Source organism: Apium graveolens, chromosome 2 (genome assembly GCF_009905375.1).
Source record: "Apium graveolens cultivar Ventura chromosome 2, ASM990537v1, whole genome shotgun sequence".
Lineage (NCBI taxonomy): Eukaryota > Viridiplantae > Streptophyta > Magnoliopsida > Apiales > Apiaceae > Apium > Apium graveolens.
In genome coordinates this window covers 315,357,022-315,365,915 of record NC_133648.1, presented here as the reverse complement: position 1 = coordinate 315,365,915, position 8,894 = coordinate 315,357,022, and the positions used below count along the sequence as shown (strand labels likewise).

The window sequence follows — 8,894 nt, the reverse complement described above, 5'->3', positions numbered from 1 at the left end:
CCAGAGATTCCTGAACTAGCATAAGTGGATCAGCCTTGAACATTAGCTTCCTTCACTGGAAGGGGTAGATCCTTTATTGATCATACATTATCTTCGTGTACAAATTCCTATACCCAGTAGAGCCCTAATAATTGTCCCTGGAGACTAAGAACTAAACCAAAGCATAGTTCAGTGTACACAAGATGACTATGATGACCTCAAGTCTAAGGATACTTGTACAACTATCACTATGTGAACAACCGCTGACACGTGAGTGAACTCCATCAGTTGTTCAGCTGTGCGAGTCATGTTCAGTGAACTTATTCTATAATAAGCACCTATATACTAGCTATAGTGTCACCACACAAATATCTATGAGAATAGACATCCTTCAAAATGAAGCAAGCATAGTATGTACCGATCTTTGCGGATTATTAATTACTAGATAGTAATCCTATGACCAGGAACTATTTAAGTTTAGAGTTATCATCTTTTAGGTCTCACTATTATGATCTCATCATAATCCATAAAAGCTTTACTCTAAACTATGGTATATCTTATTTAAACACTTAATAGATAGAGCCCGTAATAAAAACAAAACAAGTCTTTTATTAATATCAATGAAATCAAAACAGATTACATAAAAGTTATTCCTAAATCCTAATACATGATTGGACTTAAGACATATTCCTTTCAATCTCCCACTTGTACTAAAGCCAATCATTCTGGTATCTAATACCCATCTAGTCTTTATGACGATCAAAGTGACTTTCATAAAGTAGCTTTGTGAGTGGGTCTGCTATGTTGTTATGTGTGTCAACTCTATTTTAATACAACACAAGAAATGTTATCGCGCTCCCACTAACCCTTTTGTAGACACATGGTTCATCTACGTTTTTCTTAAAATTAAACTCTTTGATTGTCTCATCAAAACGGATGTTCCATCTACGAGAAGCTTGCTTTAAACCATATATGGTTCGCAGCAGCTTACATACTAGGTTTTCATTTCTCTTGGAAAGAAAACCATCTGGCTATTTGCCAGATCTCATAGTCGTAGTAAGCAGCATTCGCAAGCAAAATCCGAACTGATTATAACAGGGCTACAGGTAAAAGGTTTCATCAAAGTCAATCCATTGCCTTTGTTTGAATCCTTTTGCCAAAAGCCTGGCCTTATAGGTCTCCACCTGGCCATCTGCTATAATCTATCTTTTGTATACCGTATACATAGATTCCATTCCGGATTTCATGGCACTATGCCATTTCTCCGAGTCAACACTACTCATAGCCTCATTATAGGTCACAGGGTCGTCATCATCAATAATCGACAACTCATTGTCATTCTCAATGACAAGGCCATATTACCTCTCAGGTTGGCGAGACACTCTCCCTGACCTACGAATGGGCTGTTCCACAGAAGGTTGTTCAGTCAGAACAGGTGTTTCCACTTGATCCGTAGTAGTTTATGCTTCTTGAACTTCATCAAGTTCAATTTTGCTCCCACTGTTTCCTTCAAGGATAAACTCCTTTTCCAAGAAGGTAGCATGTCTGGAGATAAACACCCGATGATCGGTGTAAAAGCAATACCTTAAAGTCTCTTTAGGATATCCCACAAAACTATATTTTACGGATCGATATTCCAGCTTATCTGGGTCAACTTTCTTGACATAAGCTGGACATCCCCAAATCTTAACGTGTTTAAGACTCGGTTTCCTTTCTTTCCATATCTCATACGGAGTTTGAGGAACAGATTTGGAAGGCACCTTATTCAGTAAATATGCTGAGGTTTCCAATGCATAACCCCATAGGAATACTGGAATATTTGCATAGCTCATCATGGACCGAACTATATCTAACAAAGTTCGATTTCTCCTTTCAGATACCAATCTGGAGGCGTCCACTAGGAGACTATACCATTTACTTTGAGATAATCCAGAAACTCTCCATTCAAGTAATCACCACCTCGATCTAATCAAAGAATTATATACTATGTTTGGTTTGTTTCTCCACTTCATACTTATAGTCTTTGAACTTTTCAAAGGCTTCAGACTTGTGTTTCATCAAACACATATCTGAATCTAGATCTATTATCCATGAAAGTAATGAAGTATGAAAATCCACCCATGGCTTGCGTAGACATTGGTCCACATACATCTGTGTGTACCATTCCTAGCAAATTTGCAGCCCTCTCTCAATGTCTACTAAATGGAGACTGCAGTGCCACAATAAAGTGAGATTTTCATCATCCCTTTTCTTTTATTAGTTTGTTCAATCTGAAGTAAATTATGTCTCATTCATACGACCATTATTTAAAGTACCACGTACATAAAGAATATTATCTCTAAGAATAGAACATTCATTATTCTCAATAATAAATGAAAATCCAGCCAAGTCTAACATGGGAATATAAATAATATTCCTCACAATCGAGGGAACAAAATAACAATTATTTAAAACAATAGTCTTACCCGTAGGCATATGTAAATGAAATGATTCTACATCTTCAGCAATAACTCTTGCTCCATTTCCCATCAGTAGAATCACCTCCTCTTCCTCAAGAGTCCTACTTCTCCTTAGTCCCTGCAACAAATTGCAGATATGAGAACCACAGGCGGTATCTAATACCCAAGTAGAAATTTGATTTAATGACATATTCACTTCTATCATGAACATACCTGAATCAGAAGCGGTAGTCTTACTACCCTTCTTCTTCTTCAATTCTGCAAGGTAAACCTTGCAGTTCCTCTTCCAGTGCCCCACCTTGTTACAGTGAAAGCAAACAACTTTGCTCTTGGGGTCTTCAGCTTTTGGTGGAACCGGATTTTCTTCACCTACTTTCTTCTTCTTGGAAGGGTTCCTCTTCCTTTTCTTAGGATTGGAACCTTCACCAATTAGAAGAACAGAACTCTTCTTAGGGGGAAAATTCGATTCCGCAGTCTTCAACATGTTGCCTATCTAATTTAATCACTTGCTTACCATTTACTATGCTTAGTTCTATGCAAATTAGAAACTCCTTTCTAATTTCATTCTCTCTGGCCAGAGATTCCTGAACTAGCATAAGTGGATCATCCTTGAACATTCGCTTCCTTCACTGGAAGGGGTAGATCCTTTATTGATCATACACTATCTTCGTGTACAAATTCCTATACCCAGTAGATCCCTAATAATTGTCCCTGGAGACTAAGAACTAAACCAAAGCATAGTTCAGTGTACACAAGATGACTATGATGACCTCAAGTCTAAGGATACTTGTACAACTATCACTATGTGAACAACCGCTGACACGTGAGTGAACTCCATCAGTTGTTCAGCTGTGCGAGTCATGTTCAGTGAACTTATTCTATAATAAGCACCTACATACTAGTTATAGTGTCACCACACAAATATCTATGAGAACAGACATCCTTCAAAATGAAGCAAGCATAGTATGTACCGATCTTTGCGGATTATTAATTACCAGATAGTAATCCTATGACCATGAACTATTTAAGTTTAGAGTTATCATCTTTTAGGTCTCACTATTATGATCTCATCATAATCCATAAAAGCTTTACTCTAAACTATGGTATATCTTATTTAAACACTTAAATAGATAGAGCCCGTAATAATAACAAAACAAGTCTTTTATTAATATCAATGAAATCAAAACAGATTACATAAAAGTTATTCCTAAATCCTAATACATGATTGGACTTAGGACATATTCCTTTCAGAAGTAGCATTAGGATTCTCTAAACGCGAGAGATGATCAACAACTTGATTTTCAGTCCCTTTTTTGTCCTTGATTTCTAGTTCAAATTCTTGGAGCAAATGAACCCATCGAATCAATCTAGGCTTCAAGTCCTTCTTTGAGACGATATCGAATGGCGTCGTGATCAGTGAAAACTGTCACTTTAGTCCCAAGTAGATAAGATCGAAATTTCTCAAAACCGTAGACAATAGCCAAAAGTTCTTTCTCCGTAGTAGTGTAATTCAGTTGAGCGCCATTTAGAGTCTTACTAGCATAGTAGACTACATGAAATATATTGTTCTTTCTATGTCCAAGAACTGCTCCAACTGCGTAGTCACTTGCATCACACATCATCTCAAAAGGCTCATTCCAATCAGGTGCCGTTATGACAGGTGCCGTGATTAAACTCTTCTTCAATGTTTCAAAAGCTGCAAGGCACTCATCATTGAATTTAAAAGGAACATCTTTCTCTAACAGACTACACAAAGGCTTCGAAATTTTCGAGAAGTCCTTGATGAAACGCCTGTAGAAACCCGCATGACCAAGAAAACTGTGAATCCCCTTGACATAAATAGGTGGAGGAAGATTCTCAATGACCTCCACCTTGGCCTTATCCACCTCTAGACCTTTATTCGAAACCTCGTGCCCGAGAATAATGCCCTGACGCACCATAAGATGACATTTCTCCCAATTGAGAACCAGATTGGTCTCAACCCACCTCTTAAGAACGTGTCCAAGATTTTGCAAGCATTCATCAAAAGAATCGCCAAAGACTGAGAAGTCTTCCATGAACAGCTCCACATTCTGGCCTATCATGTCAGAAAAGATAGCCATCATGCATCTCTGAAATGTGGCTGGTGCACCACACAGACCAAAAGAAACTCGTCTAAAGGCGAAAGTACCAAGGATAAGTGAAGGTAGTCTTCTCCTGATCTTCTGGAGCGATACAAATCTGATTATAACCCGAATAGCCATCCAGAAGATAGCAGTACTCATGCCCAGCCAACCTGTCAAGCATCTGATCAATGAAAGGCAAAGGAAAATGGTCCTTCCTAGGGGCTTTATTCAACTTCCTATAATCCGTACAAACTCTCCACCCAGTGACTATTCTAGTAGGGATAAGCTCATTCTCCTCATTTGCTACCACAGTAATGCCACCTTTCTTTGGCACACATTGTACCGGGCTCACCCATGAACTGTCGGAAATAGGGTAGATGATCCCTGCATCTAGCCACTTCAGAATTTCCTTCTTCACTACCTCCTTCATGATAGGATTAAGTCTTATTTGCTGCTCGACTGTAGGCTTTCTACCATCCTCTAGCAGAATTTTGTGCATACAGTTAGAAGGGCTGATCCCCTTGATATCTGCTATAGTCCATCCAATTGCCGACTTGAACTCTCTCAGAATCCTCAAAAGCTTTTCCTCATCACTACCTGAAAAGTCATATGCAATAATAACAGGCAGAGTAGATGCATCACCTAAAAACGCATACCTCAAATGCTCACGTAAAGGCTTAAGCTCAAGAGTAGGAGCTTCCTCAATAGATGGCTTGAGGCATTTAGGAGCTTTGTTCAATTCCTCCATTCCAAGAGATTCAAAAGGCATATCAATCTTCCTTTTCCAGGGAGAAGCATTCAAATATTGCAATTGTTCTTCACCTTCGTCATCTTCACTGTCTGATTTCCCCAATAAGGCTTTTTCTAAGGCATCTGACCTTAGCAATTGATCAAGTTCCGATGAGACCACCGAATCGACCAACTCTACTTTTAAGCACTCCTTGTTATCAGTAGGAAATTTCATAGCATTGAACACGTTGAAAGTCACATCCTGATCCAACACTCGCATGGTAAGCTCACCCTTCTGCACATCAATCAAAGTTCGTCCAGTTGCCAAGAAAGGTCTTCCCAAGATTATGGGAATCTTCTTATCTTCCTCGAAATCCAGAATAACAAAATCAGCAGGGAAGATGAGTTTATCGACCTTGACCAAGACATCCTCCACAATACCTCGCGGATATGTAATAGAACGGTCGGCTAACTGCAAGGTCATATAAGTTGGTTTTGGATCAGGCAAGTCCAATTGCTTGAAGATTGACAAGGGCATCAGATTGATGTTAGCTTCCAAGTCACATAAGCATCTATCAAAAGACATTTTTCCAATAGTGCACGGAATAGTGAAGCTTCCAGGATCCTTAAGCTTCGGAGGCAACTTCTGCTGCAGCGCAACACTGCATTCCTCCGTGAGAGCGACAGTCTCTAAGTCATCTAGCTTCACTTTCTGAGAGAGAATACCTTTCATAAACTTTGCATAACTAGGCATCTGCTCAAGAGCCTCAGCGAAAGGTATGTTGATATGAAGTTTCTTGAACACCTCCAGAAACTTCTCAAATTGCTTGTCCATCTACTTCTTTTGCAGCCGCTCTGGAAAAGGCGGTGGAGGATAGAACTGTTTCTCCCATGTATTACCCTCGGAAGGAGTGTGCTCAACAGTAGTCTTCCTTGGTTCCACTTCTTCATCCTGTTGCTCTACTTCTTTCTCAGCCTCAACTTCTTCAGTCAACTCTTGAGTTTGTTTGGGATTCGCAACCTTTTCAGACCTTAACGTGATTGCCTTTACCTGCTCCTTAGCTTCCCTCTTTCCTGGCACTTCAGTATCACTAGGTAATGTACCAGGCTGATGATTTAGCAAGGCATTGTCAATTTGCCCAATTTGATTTTCCAAGGTCTTAATAGAAACAGCTTGGCTCTTGCACATAAGCTTCAACTCCTCTAGTTCAGATTTTTCATTGGCTTGTTGCAGCTGGAGTTGTTGTCTTGGTGCATATTGTGGTTGCTGAAAACCAGAGGGTTGTACTGCTTAGCTGGATAATGCTGATAAGGCTATTGAACCGCATTCTGAGCGTTACTCCAGCTGAAATTAGGATGATTGCGGTTGTTAGGATGACAGGTGGCTGGCATAGGTTGCTGCGATCGCTGGAAGTTGCTCACGAACTGAGCTGATTCACTAGAAGTTGCTCACTGATCAGTCTCGTGGGCACCAACACAAAGCTCATAGACACTGGTGATTTGATTAACTCCATAATTAGCCAAAGAGTCCACCTTCATTGTCAAAGCCTTAAGTTGGGCAGCGATAGCAGTTGCTGCATCCAACTCCAGAATTCCCGCAACTTTTCCCAGAGTCAACCTTTGGGAAGGATTCTGGTACTCATTAGCAGCCATCAGTTCAATAAGTTCATACGCTTCATCGTAGCTTTTAGCCCACAAGGCTCCTCCTGATGCTGCATCCAAAATGGGTCTAGAAGTAGCACCCAATCCATTATAGAAGCAATTAATAATCATCCAATTAGGCATGACATGGTGTGGGCACTTCTTTAGCATCTCCTTATATCAATCCCACGCCTCACACAGAGATTCTCCTATTTGCTGAGCAAACTGGGTAAGAGCATTCCCGATTGCAGCAGTCTTCGCCATAGGGAAGAATTTAGTGAGAAACTTTTGTGCCAGATCTTCCCATTTAGTGATAGACCCTGGTGGTAGAGAATGTAACCAGCTCTTAGCCTTGTCCCTAAGAGAGAATGGGAAGAGTCGTAGCTTGATAGCATCTTCAGTCACATCATTAAACTTGAAGGTGTCGCAGATCTTGATGAAATCCCTAATGTGCATGTTGGGGTCTTTAGTAGGAGAACCCCAAATTGAACTGAGTTCTGGATCATCTGAATCGTGCTTGCCTTAATCTCAAAAGTGTTAGCCCTGATGGTTGGTCTGACGATGCTCGACTGAATATCATTAATCTTGGGACAAAAATAGTCCATCAAAGCCTTTAGATTTTCTGCTTGATCTCCCATCGCTATTACAACTGGTTCTTCGACTTTCTCTTATTCTTCTACCTTCTTTTCTTCCTCAAAAGCTTCCCTTCGAACCACCACAAGTTCTTCCTCGGCTTTATCCAGAGTTCTCTTACGAGTACGCGAACGCGTATGCATACACCCTCGCTAGAGCACCTGAAATAAAACAAGGAAACAAATAAGTAACAATGTTCGAGTCAATGAACTTTAACGACCACTGATGGAAAGCACATAAACTATCAATTAACACTGCAGTCCCCGGCAGCGGCGCCAAAAACTTGTTAGTCGCTAAACACGCGTTAATAATACACACAAGTATATGAGTTCGCAAGTAGTATAGAATCTTTTCTAGTTCGTTCCCACAGAGACTGTATTGGTTAACTAATTAATTCATGCACCTAAGCAACAATGTATGGTTATTATTCAATGCTAAGATGAATCACAAATTGAAGTTGTTATTAACTAAGAATTAAACTAATAATTATAAATACGAGAATAAGATTGATTGAATTAATATGAATGACAACATAGGATTCTAACTTCATTAAATATTTTATTCAACAGCCTTATTGTTCTTAACCTTAGCATGCGATGGTGATGAAACTAATCAGACAACACGAAACTGATAAACGCCAACTTTTGTTGCACGAGTACCATTATACCAGACATCCACAAAAGAGATAGAAGCTGGTTAGGCACCAATTATATTGACACCCTATATGTCTATAGAATTTGATAACATAACGGTTTAAGCACAAGTTATCTATCTTGATTACACAGGGCAAGTAAGATGGTTAAAATTACCTACGAATCATGCATAATAATACATGAACCTATGCTAACATGGCAAGTTTTAAATCCTTAAATTCACTTTCGCTTCATTAAGAATTAACACGCTATCTTTTAAGTTCGCGAAGCTCATAAGACGAATACGCACAACCAATACTAGGTTATCATACAATCACCACATACTAAGGCATCAAACAATTTAACTAAAGAAATCCATAAATAAATCCGCTAGAACCCCACGATAACGATTAGCCAATCGAACTCATCGCCAATGTGGGTTCCAATGAAAACATGATATAGCAAATGTAGTCTTTATACGAATAAATAAACCAAAGTACAAACAAGAGTAAAGGTTCAGCAAAACAAGCATCCAAATTACAACTCAAAATAAAGATTCACAAGAATAAACTAGATCATCTTCGCCTTTGTTGAATTGTGCCAGAAGGTCTCTTGTCGTCTTCTCCTTCCTTGATGTCTTGATATATCTCTAAAAATGACCTATAGTTGTGTTTATATAGTAGTCCATGTATCCCAGGAGTCCAACAAATCAAATT

At 39.3% G+C, this 8,894-nt stretch overlaps 1 non-coding gene across 1 annotated transcript; it reads left to right on the top strand.

Annotated features, from left to right (window-relative positions):
• The first annotated feature begins 7,055 nt into the window (after positions 1-7,055).
• On the top strand, positions 7,056-7,162 carry LOC141709131 (small nucleolar RNA R71). The gene has a single exon (XR_012569723.1). It is a non-coding gene; the product is annotated as a small nucleolar RNA R71 (small nucleolar RNA).
• The last annotated feature ends 1,732 nt before the right edge of the window (positions 7,163-8,894 follow it).